Raw genomic sequence first — 19,060 nt, forward strand, 5'->3', positions numbered from 1 at the left:
GATCCGGTACGCTCCGGTAACACAGCACCATTAAGGTGCTGGCCCGACCATCTCGGGAACGATTTATATGGCCACATTAAACCTTCTGGCCATCACTCCCTCCCCACCCCTAAGTTCCATGAGGAGCTTGGGGTCGCACAAAGACTCGTACGTTAGTGCGGGATTTCATCGTGGTCATTTTTGGACTATTTCGGGCCCTTCAGGAATCATTTCTGTATGGTTCTCGCGATCCGTCGTGGATCCCCTCGGGGTCATTTCGGAACTTTCTATACTATGTCGAAATAATTTAGGGACCCTTCCTGGATGGTTTTTGAGATCCGTCCGGGAGGGAGCCCGGCAGGGTAATTTCGGAACTTCTTCGGGATCATTTAGGTACCCTTCAGGGATCATTTCTGTGTGGTTCTCTGGATAAGTCTAGAATCGTGTCGTCATTTCGGGTTTTTTGGGGACTATTCCGGGAACTTTTGTAGACCCTTCCGGGGCATTTCTGGATGGTTTTCGGGATCCATCCGCGATAGCGTCGGGGTCATTTTGTAGCTTTTTCTCGATAATTGTGGGATCATTTGGGGATCCTATCAGGTTGTCAGCTCATTTAGTTCTTTTTTTTACTCAATTACAAATATAAAATGCATTAGACAAAAAACAAATTTTAAACAAATAACTTGGTAAGCAGGCTAACGTGAATAGCCCACATATTTCATTTTCTCCTTGCGGACGGGGCCGCGGGTAAAGGCTAGTATATATATATTATAAGTGGGAAAGTTTGGATCTTTGGATGTTTCTCCAGACGTTTGTCTTTGTGACTCAATCACGCAAGAACGGCTGGACCGATTTGGATGAAATTTAGCACGCATATAGCCAATAGTCTAGAAGGATCTACTAGCTATATTTTTTTAAAAAGGGGGGAGGTCTCCGTTCCCTAGGAACAGTTATAATTTAATTATTGTATTTTTTCGTCTTAGTGACTGAATAACACCAGAACGGCTACACGGATTTTGATGAAATTTGGGACACAGACAATAGTCTACTAGCGAAATTTTTTTCGAACATGGAAAGGGGGGTGGGGTTCCCACGACCCTTCGAACAAGTACTTTTAAATAATTTTTGCACATTTTACACTAGTTCCGGAGCCGTGGATCGCTAGCAATAGGATCTGTGGCCTGCGGACACCAACGTATAAGCTTTATAGCGCTCAGGAAAAGGGTAAGCCTCGCACATGTATATTGGCTAAGTCTACTCTTAATGTTTTTCTTCTACCCAATTATAGCGATGGGGATTTGACAGCGGTCAGCGTCGAGGTGCTAGGGAGGAGCTTTAAACTTGCCTCCTTCTACCTAGCGCACGATCAACAAGGCTCATTACCACCGGATAATCCACGAAACGACTTCATCCTACTCGGAGGCGACGCCAATGCTCATCACGCCCAGTGGGGCAGCAGAGATACAAATGACCGGGGTGAGTCTCTATTCAACTATCTGTTAGGCACTAATCTGAGTATATGTAATAGGGGAAATGATCCCACTTTTATTACGAGGAACCGCGAAGAGGTCCTTGACATAACACTGGTCACAGACTCTTTCAGTGACCTGATCGTTTCATGGAGAGTTCTAAAGGAGCAATCCTTTTCTGACTATAGATATATAAGTTTTTCTATATCGCAGGCGGACGCAAGTCCTAAGTACATACAAAATATTAGAAGAACTAACGGGCTACTATAAGAAGATTATAGGTAAAAAGCTATCTGAGGAGGTACGAGTCCCAGAAAGCGAGGAGGAGCTGGACGTGTTTGTAAATAATTTCAGTCAAAATTGCAGGAATGCTTTAGATAGGGCTTGCCCGGCTAAAAAGGTTTTGGAAACTCACAAACTACCATGGTGGTCGTCTGATCTTGATAAACTTAGGAAGTCATGTAGGGCGGCCTTCAATAAAGCAATGCATGATGGACATCAATCCTCATGGGCTGCTTATAAACCGAAAATAAATATATATAAAAAAGCAATCCGGAATGGAAAGCGATCCTCCTGGAGGGATTTCTGCGGCAGGATTGAATCCACATCCGCGGCCTCCCGGTTAAGGAAGGTGCTATCGAAATCTCCAACTCAGCTAAGTTACGTCCAAAAGCCGGATGGGCACTGGACGGACTCCAGCGCTGAAACCATAAACTTGCTAATGGATACGGACTTCCCAGCAAGTACGGGCATGTCTTCAATTATTGTCAGCGGAGGGTCATCTAATGATCAGCTGATAAGCGAAATCACAAATGATAAAAGGATAGATTGGGCTTTACAGACCTTCAAGCCCTATAAATTGCCGGGGCCGGATGAAATTTTTCCGGCTCAGCTCCAGTATACTGCCGAACTTATAAGGCCCTGGATTAAAGGGATGCTTATAGGTTGTCTTAGGCTCAATTACGTACCAGTATCGTGGAGGGAAGTCAACGTGTTCTTTATCCCCAAGGCAGGGAAACCCTCCCACTCTAAACCAAATGATTATAGGCCTATAAGCTTATCTTCTTTTCTGCTTAAAGCGCTCGAAAGACTTCTAGAGGACCACATCAGGAGGATTGAGCCGTCGCTTCTTTCGCAAGCACAGCATGCCTATACTAAGGGCAGATCAACTGACACGGCCTTGCACTCACTGGTATCCGCTATCGAAAGGTCACTAGACCTCAAGGAATACACATTGGTGGCATTTCTAGATATAGCGGGTGCCTTCAAAAACGTTCTCCCGGAGGTCATCACCTCGGCGCTGACCGATCTGGAGGTGGACGCGTGCCTGGTGGAGTTTATATACAATCTGCTTACGCGTAGGCAGATTAAAACTGAGGTAGGTGGATGCGTGACCCGCAGACCGGTCAGAAGAGGCACTCCGCAGGAGGTGTTCTCTCTCCGCTACTTTGGGTGGTTACCGTCAACCAACTACTCCGCCTCATGGAATCAGAAGGTCACCAAGTGATCGCGTATGCAGATAAAATCTGCGTCACCATGCGGGGAAAATTTCCGCAAACTTTGCAACCTAATGGAAGGGGCACTATCCAAAAGTTCGCACTGGGCCACAGCCACAGGCTTGGAAGTCAACCCGGATAAAACCGAGCTTGTCCTATTCACGAGGAGGTATAACGTACCAAATCTAACACCGCCAAGAATTGGGGGTACGTTTTTAGCGTTTAGCCATCGAGTCAAGTATTTGGGAGTAATTCTGGATAGGAAGCTATTATGGAGTGACCATATAGTGGAGCGATGCAAGAAGGCAGCAGCAGCGCTGTTTACCTGCAAGAGGGAAATTGGCACCTCCTGGGGATTCTCCCCCAAGGTAACATACTGGATTTATACAGCCATTGTGCGCCCGATTCTTCTTTATGGTGCCTTGGTCTGGTGGCCTGCACTAGCTAAAACTACCTATCTTAAGACGCTTCAAAAGGTGCAACGGAGTTCGGAGCTCTGCATCACCGGGGCTCTCGGCTCCACTCCATCTGAAGCACTCAACACAATGCTATACCATCCACCTCTTGACCTGGTGGCGAAGGAAATAGCGGTCATCGACGCTCTACGCATAAGGAAAACAGGTCTCTGGTCAAATGGATCTAGTGGACACGCAACAATCCTGGGCACGAGCGCCCCAGTCCCAATACCGGTGCGCACTGACTACTGCACGCCAAAAAACGTTCGTTAAAAATTATTGTATATATATACCATCGCGACAGGACTGGAATACCAGACAACATACGATACCGGGTGCCATCAACATATTCACGGATGGTTCTAAGCTTGACGGGAAGGTGGGAGCAGGCCTCTTTTCGCCGGATCTGGGTCTAGAGGTCTCTTTTCGCCTACCAGATTACTGTAGTGTTTACCAAGCGGAAATGCTGGCGATACACAAGGCTGTGAACCATCTAGGGTCTATGCCTAAGGATGGTAAACGGGTGGTTATTTTCTCAGACAGCCAGGCCGCCTTAAAGGCCCTGGACTCATTCGTCGACAACGCAAAGTCGGTCACTGAATGCCGCAAATCTCTTAACGAGATGGCTCAGCACTTCAGTATCAGCCTTATATGGGTACCTGGGCACAGGGATATCGAAGGCAATTGCAGAGCAGACGAGCTGGCCAGAAGAGGCACCACCGACAATATCCTTCCGGGAAATGAGTCGGCAGGCATACCCATGGCCACTTTCAGGCTTCGTGTGAACACAAGCACTATAAGAATCGCAAATGGACTATGGTCAGCCATATCATCGTGTGAGACATCGAGGCAAACCTGGGCCTCATATGACAAGGGGCGCACAGAGGCGCTTCTGATTTTAAACAAATCAGCTCTATCGTCCCTGATAAGGGTTCTAACAGGGCATTGCCTAATAGGCACGCATGGTGCTAGAATGGGGGTAACGACCTTCGACTATTGTCGCAGCTGCAGATATACAGAAGAGGAAGAGAGCGTCCAGCACCTTCTCTGTCACTGTCCAGCGCTTAGTAGGCGTAGGATGGCTATCCTTGGTAAACCTTTTCTACATGACCTCGCTGAGGTTACTTGCTATGAAGTAAAGGCTCTGGCAAAATTTATAATTTCCACATGATGGTTTGACCCGCTTTAGGCAGGATAGGGGTCCTCCTTTGAGACCGTATAGGGTGTTACAATGGGCATTGGTGGCCTAACCCTGCAAAAATCGCGAGTACTCCATGCATGTATGTATGGAGTACTCGCTATGGACCAAGCGAGTGCTCCAAAATTAACCACAATTCATACAAAACATATGGTCCAATTAACATTGCAATGTCCTAGGACCGGACCATATAATCCAGCTCCGCATTACATCAGAGTACTCCATGGAGTACCCACAGTCCAATAAACATCGTGTAGTGATTACAATCGTTAGAAACGAGCAATAATCGGCTTACAACATGTTCGTGTAGAAACATGAGTTGGTCCATCGCTGCATTACAGTGGAGTAGAATGGTAGGTACTCCAGTGGACCAACGATTTTTGCAGGGAAGTAGTGAGCTGTTACCATAGTGTTCAGCTCATCCCTTGCAACCTAACCTAACCTATACATTATAACTTTACGTATACGGGCCTTCACCAATATTACAGACTCAATGGGTCAAGTAAGTCGAGGGCTTACACAGTGAGCAGTGACACCCTCCGCCCCCTCTCCCCCTTATCTCCCCCTCTGGTGACATACAAATGGAGATCTAAACAATTTTGGAAAATCGATCAGTGGTCCTCCTTCTTCGCCCTCCATCCGCCCTCCAATTGTTTTTATTAGCACGCTTTTATTAGCTTTACCTGTATGTTTCTATGTAACTCTTCATTCGCTCCAATGCGCCTGCTGCCTTATCCTTCCGGGATAATTTCCGTATAGTTTTCGGGATCCCATCGGGGTTATTTTGGGACATTTTCGGGACTATTCCGGGATAATTTCGGAACTATTTCGCGATCATTTGGGGACCCCTCCGGCATCATTTCTGGATGGGTTTCAGGATCCGTCCGGCATCCCGTCGGGGTATTTTCGGGATAAATTGCGTACCTTTGAGAGATAAATTCTTTACGGTTTCCGGGATCACTACGGGACTTTTTCGGGGTCATTTTTGGTACCTTCCGTGATCATTCCTGGATGGTTGTATTTCGGGATCATTAGGGGTATCTTCCGGCATCATTTCTGTATGGTTTACGGGATCCCGTCGGCGTCATTTCGAGACTATTAGGTGATCTTTTGAGGACCTTTCCGGCATCAATTCTTGATGGATGCCGGTTCCATCAGGGCAATTTCGCGACCATTTTGTGATCATTTGGGGACCCTTCCGAGGTCATTTCTGGTTCTGTCCGGGACGCCGTAGGAGTCATTTCGAGATCTTTTTGTTACTTTTTCTGGATAGTTATGGGACCCCTCCGGGATCATTTCTGGATCTGTGCGGGATCCCATCGGGGTCATTTCCGGACTACTTCGCGACTTATACGGGATCAATTGGCCTTTCGCCATCATTTCTGGATGGTTTTCGGTATCCGTCTGGGATCTCGTCAGGGTCATTTCGGGACTATCTGGGGATCATTTACAAAACTTTCGGGCATCATTTCCGGATAGTTTCCGGGATCCCTCGGGGATCCCTTCAGGGTCATTTCGGGACTATTTCGGAATCAATTTGGGGTACCCACCGGCATCATTTTTGGATGGTTTTCGGTAATCGTCAGGGATCCCGTCCGAGTGATTTCAGGACTTTCTCGGGATCCGTCCCTGATCCCGACGGGGTAATTCGGGATCATTTGGGGTACCTACCGGCATCATTTCTGGTTGGTTTTCGGGATCCGTCCGGGATCCCATCGGGGTCATTTCGGGATCATTTGGGGTCCCTTCCGGCATCATTTCTGGAAGGTTTTCGGGATCCGTTCGGGATCTCATCGGGGTCATTTCAGGACTTTTTCGAGATCATTTGGGGTACCTTCCGACATCATTTCTAGATGGTTTTGGGTATCCGTCCGGGATCCCGTCGGAGTCATTTCAGGACATTTTCGCTACTAATACGGGATAATTTGCGGACCCTTTCGGCATCATTTCTAAATGGTTTTCGGGATCCGTCCATGAATCCGTCAGCGTCATTTCAGGACTATTAGGGGATCATTTGGGGACCTTTCCGGCCTCATTTCTGGATAGTTTTAGAGATCCGTTCGGGATCCCGACGGGGTCATTTCGGGATCATTTGGGGTACCCACCGGCATCATTTCTGGATGGTTTTCAGGATCCGTACAGGAACCCATCAGGGTAATTTCGGGACTTTTTCGGGATCATTTGGAGACCCTTTAGGGGTAATATCATGACTTTTTCAGTATTCGGGATCATTTGGGGACCGTTCCGGCATCAATTCTTGATGGTTTGCCGGATCCATCAGGGTAATTTCGGGATAATTTTGGGATCGTTTGGGGACCCTTCCGAGGTCATTTCTGGATCCGTCCGGGATGCCGTAGGAGTAATTTCGAGATTTTTTTGTTACTTTTTCGAGATAGATTTCCGGACTATTTCGGGATCATTTGGGGTACGAACCGGGATCATTTAGGGTTGGTTTTCGGGATCCGTCCGGGATCCCGTCGGGATCATTTCGGGATCATTTGGGGTACCTACCGGCATCATTTCTGGATGGTTTTCAGGATCCGTACAGGGACCCATCAGGGTAATTTCGGGACTTTTTCGGGATCATTTGGAGACCCTTTAGGGGTAATTTTATGACTTTTTCAGTATTCGGGATCATTTGGGGACCGTTCCGGCATCAATTCTTGATGGTTTGCCGGATCCATCAGGGTAATTTCGGGACCATTTTGGGATCGTTTGGGGACTCTTCCGAGGTCATTTCTGGATCCGTCCGGGATGCCGTAGGAGTAATTTCAATTTTTTTTTTGTTACGTTTTCGAGATAGATTTCCGGACTATTTCGGGATCATTTTGGGACCTTTTCCGGAATCATTTCTTTATGGTTTTCGCGATACGTCGTGTATCCCCTCGGGGTCATTTCGGAACTTTTTCTGGACTATGTCGGGATAATTTAGGAACCCTTCCTGGATATTTTCTGAATGGTTTTCGAGATCCGTCCGGGAGCCCGTCAGGGTCATTTCGGAACTTTTTCGGGATCATTTTGGTACCCTTCAGGTATCATTTCTGTATGGTTCTCTGGATAAGTCTAGAATCGTGTCGTTGTCATTTCGGGTTTTTTTGGGTCTATTCCAGGAACTTTTGTAGACCCTTCGGGGGCATTTCTGGATGGTTTTATCCTATCAGGTTATCAGCTCATTTAGTTCTTTTTTTACTCAATTACAAATATAAAATGTATTACCCAGAAACAAAATTTTAAACAGATAACTTGATAAGCAGGCTAACGTGAATAGCCCATATAAAGGCTAGTTATTTACATATTTGAAAATGTTTGCTTAATTGGCTGCTCATTTTTATCTCTTAACTAGATTTTAGAAATGAATATAAATATGTAGTCTGATTTTCAGGAAAAGAAAAGCTGATTTGAGACACAAATGGGCAATTCATGGAGGTTCTATTTAATAACCGCAAGCAAAAAACAAACCTATCTTCCATTCTCTTGCCGTTCGCCACAGCCATTCTCCCTGTCAGATATTATTTGACAGGTAGGTATGGCAATGGAGGAATAGAAAGATTTTGCACTTGTATGAATTCACAATGAATTACATTGTCATCGGGTTCTGAACTATATTCCAAGTTTCAAGCTTGTAGCTTATCGGAAAGTTACTTAAATTTTAATTACAAAATTCGTCAAGCTAAATAAAATATTTTATAAAGGTAAACAGAGTTATGTAAATAACACTGTTTTTATAGTTCATTTTATATTTTTTAATAACAAAAATACGTTTTTTACTACCTTTATATTAAGTCCCTTTCATGTTTGCCCCCTCATTTCCATAGGAATTTTTGATCCACGGAAAAGTCTTTTTCGGTAACTTCCCGTTGAGCTAGACACTTGATACTTAGAACATAGTTCAGATCTGGGGGACATCACAAAGCAAGTGAAAAAAAAATCCGCTAGGTGGCGCACGGATCTAGATATACAGAAAATGAATTTTAAAATGGAAATTTCGCGATCTTTCAACTAACTTCTCGGTGATCCAGTGACTTGAAGCTTAGCACATAGTTTGCGAGTCGATGGCACTACAATTCGTGGAAAACAAAATGCCGCCAGGTGGCAGACGAATCGAGATAAACGAAAATCCCTGAAAAAACGCAGGGAATCTTGCGATCGATTTTTAAGTAACTTCCCGGTGACCTAGAGACTTGAAACTTGGCAGTTAGTTAGAGGCCTGGTGGCAATACAACTTATAGAAAACAAAGTTCCGCTATGTGGCGCGCTAGTCAAGATAGCTGCAAATCCTTTAAAAATGGGGGGATCTTGCGATCGATTTTCGAGTAACTTCCCGATGAGTTAGAGACATGAAACTTGGGCCGTAAGTCAGTACCCGGTGACAATGCAATACTTTATAAAAAAAAAAAATCCGCTAGGTGGCGCATGGATCGAGATATTGAGAAAACTAGTTTTAAATTGGGAACCTTGCAATCGATTTTTAACTAACTTCCTGGATATCTAGAGACTTGAAGCCTGACAGTGCAATGTTTGATCAAATTTGAGCTACGTAACGCACAATTCGAACTATTTAGAAGATTAGTCCATACCTTCATGGCTAGCCTCCAGAGTGTTGCAGGCGTTGTAGAATTCCACCTCGTTGAAGGCCCAACTCAATGCACGTCCTTGCATACTTTTAAGCGTACGCGACTTTCACCGCGATTCTTTTTTCATTTGCCGTGTATATCTTAATCAATGGCTCCACCAACTTTGAACACATCCATGCACGACGATAATTCAACACACTCCCATCTAATATGATTACATCCCCCAACGACGAAAAATCACTACGTTCATCGATGGTGTTGTATCCACCGGATCTACTAATTGTTAGCACTTTCACCACCAATGAAAATTCACCACATCAATTGTGTTGAACTTACTTCCTCAACAATTGTGATCATATTCACCAAAACGGATTGCGTTGCACTATCCCGCTTCGTCAATTATGAGAATAATCGCCAACAAGAAACATTCACCACATTCATCCTCTTTGTCCAACTCACACGCTCCACCAATATCAAGATCATCGAACATCTATAATAATTCACCGATTTATATGTAGCACGCATACATCTTTCTACAGTCACCTAAGTCGAATATAGATATAGACGTAGGACGTCCGAGCAACACCAAAGAACGGGTAGCTATTTTGAACAAATAAATAAAGATAAGAATTTTCACTTAGGAATTACTTAAATTACTAATCAAAGTAGTAATTGCTTTTTTTGTAGGCAGTACTAAAAAATTTAAGATAAAAAGATGATAAAAAAATTTTAAGGACTACCTTTATATAAATGGACCAAAAAATAGAAGGCAATTTTTCCTTTAATACGGACATAGTCTTGTTGAATTTTAACTAAAAAACTTTAACAATAGCTCTTTTAAAAGAATTTCGGGATTTAAAACTATAAAGGTGGACCGCAATCTTTCAATTTAAGGCAAACCATGTACTTGGGAATAACTAATTGATTATGTAAAATTTAAACACGCTCTCAACCTTTATAATTTTAAATCCCAAAATTCTTTAAAAAGAGCTATTGTTAAAGTTTTTTAGTCAAAATTCAACAAGACTATGTCTATATTAAAGGAAAAATTGCCTTCTATTTTTTGGTTCATTTATATAAAGATATTCCTTAAAATTTTTTATCAAGAAACTTACGAATGTCTGCTATTTATACTCCGGTCAATGTTAGAAGAAAACTTGCTTTCAATTGATTATGCTATTCATTGCGATCATTTGCTACTCTGAGCTAGTGTACAGTAAACTGAGCTCCCAGTCTGCTCATAAAATTGATGTAGCATTTAATCATGTTACACGTTATGTATTCGGCTTAGCTAGATTTGATCATATATCCAGCTGGAGAGCGCGTCTACTGGGCTGTGAAATCTTCGAATATCTGAAAGCTAGAAACAGCATTTTCCTTTGTCAACTTATCATGTATAAGGAGCCTAGTTACCTATATGATAAGCTAATATTCCCCAGGTCTGCTCGAATCAACGACCTAATAGTACCAACTTATAACTATCTAACATCTGGACGGCTATTTTTTGTCAATGCTATTCGCCTATGGAACTCTATTCCAGTATCCATTCGTAGTAGTCTAAATAAAAGCAACTTTAAAAATGTTCTTTATGCTCACTTTAGTTGAAACCATTATACTTCTTGAGTTTTCGCCATCAATATGTATGAGTGTATACAATGTTTTGTTATTGAATTTAATTATTTGTTTATTTTAGATACTAGTAAATTAAGATACTTATCTATGTTTAATATGATAATTTAACCTACATAGCCCTCTGTTATGACTTTTGTTCTTTTTTACATTGCGATTTATCTTTTTGTTGTACTATAAAAGATCCTAGATCTTATTGTACTAATACCATTTTTGCAATAAATGATGAAATGATGATGATGTATTTATTTTAACTTTTGTTTTGCCATTCGGTAAGGTTTCGTTAAAAAGTAAGATGTATTTTCCACACTACTACAATCACGGCACGGCTATAGGTTCGCCAATAACACGACTTGCCAAAATGTTGGCCGATTAAAATTAATTTAAATTAGTTCTACTTTTTTTATTAAATTTTTGACGTCCTACGGGTGTATGAATCACCATTAAAATACACGTGTGCGATATTCAAGTTTATGTTGGGACGAGATATGTTTGAAAAGCCTTAGCCTTCAAAATCTATGATTTCGTCCTCAGAGGATGAATTATTATTTGTGCTACTCATAAATATTTTTTGTAATCATTAATTATACTCAGCTGAGCAGAGCTCACAGAGTATATTAATTTTGTTGGCCTAACGGTACCCCGTTACGGCATAAACTAATCGAGATAGATATAGACTTCTATATGTATATCAAAATGATCTGGGCGAAAAAAGAAACTAATTTAGCCATTTTCGTCCAACCGTCCGTCCGTTCGTGAACACGATAACTTTAGCAAATTTTGAGGTATCTTAATGAAGGTTGGTATGTAAGTTCCTGGGCACTCATCTCAGATCGCTATTTAAAATGAAGGAAATCGGACTATAACCAGTTTTTCGATATCGAAAATTTCGAAAACCCGTAAAAGTGCGATAATTCATTACCAAAGACGGATAAAGCGGTGAAACTTGGTAGGTGGATTGACCTTATGACGCAGAATAGAAAATTAGTAAAATTTTGGGCAATGGGCGTGGCCCGCCCACTTTTAAATGAAGGTAACTTAAAACTTGCAAGCTGTAATTTGGAAGCTGAGTATGTAATGTTCGGTTGCACCCGAATTTAGCCTTCCTTACTTGTTTTAAGAGATCGTTGTTTATTTCAAAATCATGACAGCATTTATTCACTCGTTTAAGACCACTTCTTATTATCAGAAGCGAATTCAACATAACCAAACTCAGTTTCTTTCTGTGTTTGCTTTTAATCAAACTCATGTTTGAAAACATTCTTGCAACTTTAGCAATACTTGGTGGCGGCACAAAATCGACAAGCTTTTGGAATTATACTGTTATACTGTTTAACATCGAACCAAAAACTTAATCTTGAAGTTACATTTTTCAATCTATTTTGCTTTTTTTTTATCTACCGGACATAGTCCTCACAGATATGTAACAACTTAGATAAAAATTTATGAAATAGAAAAATATATGGTAACAAAAAGTTGACAACCCTGGCTAAGCAAGTCGAAAGTTTCTTTGCTCGTCTATTCGAAAATTTAATTAATTGATTTAAAGTGTCAAACAATTGCTAAATATATGGTTATATCCTTTCTATTGATCGGAAGTTAATGGACGTATTTTGCTCTCTGGCGTATTTCTTGTAGAAATAGATAATTGCGAATCTAAAATTAAATTGCAGTGCAACCACAATAACTAGTGCATTTAAAATTGAATTGCATGCAACAACAACTAGTGCAAGAATAAGGAAATACACTTTGCGGCATTACTAACTAGTCTGACAATTGCCAGGCGGTCAACTGCGCCACCTGTGTGTGAAGACATCTGTCCATCAGTTTATATTAACGTGACCAGACGTTCATTATTGAATCTAAAAGTATCTTAAGTAAGACTTAATAAAATTCTTATATATTGCGATGTCTTTTGCTGCTCCCACCTCTGTGCACCCAAGCGTAAACTGAGCACTGTTTCTCCAACTGCTAAGGTGGTTAAGGTTGATGAAAGTATCACTCTTGAGAAGGTCTTTGCCAAGCTGACCGAACTTGAAGTGACAGTTCAACAGCATACTGAACAATTGCGGCCTTTAATTCAAAGTGTAGCGAATAGGTTGACAGAGGTGGAAAATAAGCTTTCTAAGCGAATAGAGGAAGAAATATCAGTGCTTAATGCTACGATTGCTGAATCGTCCGCTCGAATCTCTGTTTTGGAAGCCAATGCGATGAAATTTGAAGAGGACATGGCATGCATGGCAAATATGTTAGCTGGTGTCATTGAACAGAGTGCTGCGCCGGATATCTCCGCTGATGCGGTTGCTTTCGGCGTCCCGTATCTTGAAGGTGAAGACTTAAAACGTGTATTTAACCTGTTGTGTAAATCTACCGACTTCCATTCTCCTCAAATAAGAGATATTTTTCGCAGAAAACCTTCAAATTGAAATCCAAATAGTGCTATTATTATAAAATTTCAGTCGCCTCTCGACCGTAACCGAACCCTGCGAGCTTTTCGTGAGCATCGGAAAAGAACAAAGTCGGCTATTCCCCTAAATCCTCTTGGTTGTGAGGGTTTTTTCATATTTATGAAAGCCTCTCTAAAGAGAATAGACTTCTGCTGCAAGAAGCTGTCAAATTGCGACGAAATGGGAAGCTGAAGTCAGCATTTACAATTAGAGGTGCAGTGTATGTGAGGAGTGACAGCGATGCGAACAGCCCGCCAACTGCCATAAGCTGCGTAGACGACTTACATCAGTTTCGCTAGTTTATTCTTAAGTATTAGTCCTAGTTGTAGTGAATTAATCTTTGTAAGGGCAGTTAAACTCAGTTATTGCACTTTCTCGATTTATTTACTTTCTTGTTTTCTGAAAGTTGCTTTTCACTTGTGCTGTCCTAATGTTGGTGGGTAATGATGCGAATAGCATTGGCGATAATAGTCTTGTACTTATGACTAAGTGATTTTCGTCCCATTGGCATCGTTCCTGCGTTGTCGAAGACCTTTGAGAGCTTGTTATCAGAACAGATCCATGCTTATATTGACAAGTTCAATCTACTTTCCCCACTCCAGTCTGGATTTAGAGCAAAGCATAGCTGTTCAATAATGCAATAATCAAAATCTTGGATGATATTCGGGCGTCCTATGACAGTAACAAGATAACTATGTTGTGTCTGCTCAAATTTCCAAAGCGTTTGATTCTGTCAACCACACGTTGTTATGCATGAAGCTAAAGTCTTATTTTGGTTTTGGGGACTCTGCCTTAGGTTTCTTGAGGAGTTACTTGGGTGGTAGAGCGCAACGAGTGAAGGTGCGATCGCAAGTCTCTAGTCTTAAGATGTTATCTAATGGTGTCCCCCAAGGTTCTATACTTGGACTCTACCTTAGGTCTCTTGAGGAGTAACTTGGGTGGTAGAGCGCAACGAGTGAAGGTGCGATCGCAAGTCTCTAGTCTTAAGATGTTATCTAATGGTGTCCCCAAGGTTCTATACTTGGACCGTTATTATTTAGCCTATTTATTAATGACATATTTACCACCTGCATGTATGCTCAAATGCATGCTTATGCAGATTATATTCAACTTTATATGTCTGGAACACATGCGCAAGTTTCTGAACTTTGTGCCAAGTTTAATAGTGATTTGTCAGCTATTTCGTCTTGGGCGCAGAAAAATTATCTTTCCCTTAATAGTGATAAATCGTATGTGCTACCTATATCTAAAAGGCAAATTAACTCATCAAATCTACCAGCTTTATATATCAATAATAAGTGCCTTAAGTACGTGTCTAAAGTAAAGAATCTGGGGGTTGTTATTAACTCTAGTCTCTCTTGTGATGATCATATTAACGCTGTTATCAGTAAAGTTTACTACACTCTACGTAATGTACGAATGTCTACCCCCTTCACCACACTTGGAATTAGGAAGCGGCTTGCTATACAATTAATACTACCAATATCTGAGTATCATAAGGCATGGAACTGTATTTTTATGTCGTGTGATTGCTGATAAAATGCCTACTTATTTATATAACAAGCTAACATTCTCTAGATCTGCTCGCATAAATGACTTGATCGTGCCCAGCTACAATTATCTAAACTCTGCAAGACTTTTCTTTGTCAATGCTATCCGCATTTGGAACTCTATCCCCAACTCGGCTCGCAATAGCTTAAGTAGAAGGAACCTTAAGAATGTTATATTTTCTTTCTTTGGTAAAGTTTATACAAATTAGAATCCGAGTTTAGCTGCTTATTAATCTAGTCAATCATTGTTGCTAAATGTTCTTGTCACAATCTTTGATAAACTTATATATTATCACTTTTGTTACATTATGGAATAATATATACAGTTTTACGCTTTAAAAAATTATACTCATTGTTATGTAACCATTGTTGCACTATAAAAGATCATACAAGATCTTATTGTGAAAAATACTGTCAATAAATAAATGAAATGAATTGAAAAGAAACAATTTAAAATTACAATGACATAACAAAAATGTTTGTAAATAATTCGCTACGGCTTACATATGTATTGTAACGAATTTACTGAAAACTCCGCTTATTTTACACCTTCGACTAACGCTCGATTCACTAAATGTTGAATAAATAACTCTAATAATCAATAATGCAAAATGGCCTTTATTAAAGTACTTCACAATAACACTGATACTTCACAACCAATAGCTTGCTTCAAACTGATTGATTATGCCTCAGCTGGTGCTGCTTTTATACTTTTCGGTTTCCTCGTTCGCATACTTCAAGGCGTTTCTTCTTCTAGAATTTACTACTTGTTTACCAGCTATAAACTACAGATGCACGATTATAGCTTCTCGCATAGCCATATACGCGTGTATATGTGAGTGATACTCCCACCGATGATTGCATACTTTTGTCAGTAGCGCAGATATATGCATGTGTTTGTGCGTTTCTCCCGCTGCTTGTACGTACATATGTGTAGATATAATGATTGATTTGTTTATGTAGATAAAAGTGGCTGCTTAGTATTGGCTTAGAGATGATAGTATCCCTTAGTGTTGCTAATATTCGTCACAGTATGTATGTACAAAAATTTATATATCAATAGGAATAGGAAAGTAATCAACAACATCAGCTTTAAAATGTTTTTTACATGAGATAAAATCGGCATGACTGCAAACAGAGTTCAAAGGTATAATGAAAATATGATACGGGAGACAAAAATGTATTATAATCTGAAGTTAAAGGATCGAAACTCTTAGAAAGTGACACTATGCTGTTGCACAAGCTGGAAAGCAAATATACAACCTTATGACACAGTTTATCGATTAAAGTGTTTGTTATCAGTTGAGTGTTGCCACGTCATATCATACATAACGAAACAAATAAAATAAAACTTCGACACATATAAAACACATTACAAATTCACACAATACGTATTGCAGAAATAGATTTGGAGCCAAAAAAGGGCAAACATTTTAAAGCGGGCAAAAAAAAAGAGCTAGGGGCTAAACCGGAATTTTTGGAGGTAAACGCAAAAAAAGGGCTAGATCTGGCTCCAAAGGCACTAAAATGGCAACACTGCCCCCAGCGGGTTATGGGGCTTAGAATATAGCCGCAGTAGGTATGTCTGCCCGTAAGATGCGAGTAAAATACCAAATTGAATCAAGGGGATGTGTAACGCAACCCTTTCAAGGGATTGTCAGCGCAATATATAGCATACATGTATTAATATATTGTAACGAATTTTGGGAAATTCCGCTTATTTGCAACCTTCTACTAACTTTCGAATTACTAAACTGCTGAATAAATAATTCCACTATTCAATAATGCAAAATGGCCTTTATTAAAGTACTTCACAATAACACTTCTACTTCTCAACAGATAAAAAAAAAAAAAAATAAATGTAAGGCGCGATAACTTCCGAATAGATCTAAGGCCGAGCTTCTCTTCCAATTTGCGTCGTGCTCCTCTTGATTTTTCCCTACAAATTGGCCGGACGGGACCTACATGTTTTATGCCGACTCCGAACGGCATCTGCAACGCAGATGAGATTTCACTGAGAGCTTTTCATGGCAGAAATACAATCGGAGCGCTTGCCAGACACTGCCGAGGGGCGACCCCGCTTAGAAAAATTTTCTTCTAATTGAAAAATCTTATTTCTAAAATTTTGATGTTGCTTTGCCCGGGAGTTGAACCCAGGGCATACGGTGTGATAGGCGGAGCACGCTACCATCACACCACGGTGGCCGCCAACAGATATCGTGCTTAAATCAACCTGATTCGTCGTGCCTCAGCTGCTTCTTTTATACTCTTTGGTTTCCTCGTTGACATATTTCTAGGCGTTTCTATTTCTATAATTTTCTACTTGTTTACCAGCTATAACTCACCAGCTGTAACTGAGATGCACGTTATAGCTTCCCATATGCGCGTGTATATGTGAGTGATACTTCCACAGATGATTGCCTACTTTTGGGAGTATCTCAGATATATGCATGTGTTTGTGCTCTCCGCTGCTTGTATGGACATATGTATAGACATAATGATTGACTTGTTGATGTGCATACACGTCACTGCTTAGTATTGACTTAGAGATGACAGTATCCCTTAGAGTTGCTAATATTCGTCACAATATTATATTCTAAGCCCCTAACCTGCTGGGGAAAAATACAACCCACTATACCACGGTGATTAGGCACTCCCCTCTCATAAACATGGCTACACCGGCAGGTAGATACTATGTACTCTAAAAGCAATCTACTATAATAAGAAACGAAAACTAAAACATAAAAAATGTTAGTATTCATTGATTTTCTTAGTTAAAACATATTTTTGTGTGAGTCTAAAAATTTTCAATTCATACAATTTTCCGTAGGAAGACTTTTAAATTATTGTATTGATCTTAAGTTTAAGAATATTAAAATATAAAAGTAATTTAAATATTTATTTTCGAATCTTGAAAATTTACATAAATGGAAGGCGAGCCAACAGAGTGCTTAGTTTTTGCTGTTGCCAAAAGCACATGCAATGTTAGAGATAAAAACAGAGGCGGCAAATGCCATCGTCCTGGGCCATTAATGCGAAATCCTTATTTAAATTTCTTACGCAAATTTCGTAAGCACAATTGTGGTCTGAGCGTTGTTGAGGTCGTACAAAGACCTAAAGAATGGAATGCATTACCGAAAGAAAAAAAACTGCGTTACATAGAAGAGGTACGCCCTGCCCTGTTTTTGGTTATTAAAATGCTGCTTTAAAAATGTTTAATGTAAACAAGAAGATATTGCATTTTTTCCTTCTTTTTTAATTTCAGGCATTTTATGCACCCAAAAGACGTAAAAGTTGTTGCTCTATGCCAGTCGAAGCATGCGGCCATAAAAAGAAAAAAGTATCAATTTGTCCAATCAAAAAAAGGCGTTCGAGATCTAGTAGCTGCTCTTCAACTAAAAAAGAAGTTTAAAATTAAAAGAGAGTAAATGTGGTCAACGTAAAAAGTTAAGAAAGCGCAGACCAAAATTTGGAAGATCTCAGTGCAAGCGTAAAGCAAGAAAATTGAGAAAAATAAAGAAAAAGCGTAGTCAGTGTAGCTTTTCCTAATTTAGTATTAATAGTTAAACAGAAAAAAAGAGAAGATTTGTATAAATTTTTTGCTAAACGCCTTTTATATGAAAATTCTTTGTAACTTTTTTTTTAGTATGCTATTATTGTAACCGAGTAAAAATATATGTACTTATTTTACGAAAGCTTGTTTTTTAGCCTAAATGATTGATAAATGCATTCTGATGTCCAGCTTTTTTCCTGTCGCAATTATGAAGCAGCCATGTTTTTATTGTAGCAGTGCTTCGCCCCATCAAATAAGTGCGATCACTCATAATTTTCATCAATATCCTGGAGTCCTAGAGAACTTTCTATTTTCACTAGGTTGGACCAAAGAGATAAGGTGTTGGTTCCAAATTCCAACGATGGTTGGTGTTATCTGGGGACACGTTACAAGCAGCACATACGTTGGGTGTATATAGGGGTTGATTCTGGTTAAGCCGCAGTTTAACCTATACGGCTGACTTCTTAAGTGCCGAATTTCTTCATAGTGCTTACGAAGGCGATTTTTAAAATACTTGCGAAGCAAGGCCTCTTCGATGATGTGCCCACGTTTCTGGGTATTAATGGAGAGGACATTATCATTAATGGTCCTTCTGGCGGAGAGGGAAGTTTATACTAGATGAATCTTTGGTATTTCGTCTAACGGTAAAAATGGTTTACGAATATATTCTGGCAGCAATTTAGTAAGGGAACATTTATCTGTAGCCCTTA

The sequence above is a fragment of the Eurosta solidaginis genome, unplaced genomic scaffold, assembly GCF_040869045.1.
Source record: "Eurosta solidaginis isolate ZX-2024a unplaced genomic scaffold, ASM4086904v1 ctg00001409.1, whole genome shotgun sequence".
In the NCBI taxonomy this organism is placed as follows: domain Eukaryota; kingdom Metazoa; phylum Arthropoda; class Insecta; order Diptera; family Tephritidae; genus Eurosta; species Eurosta solidaginis.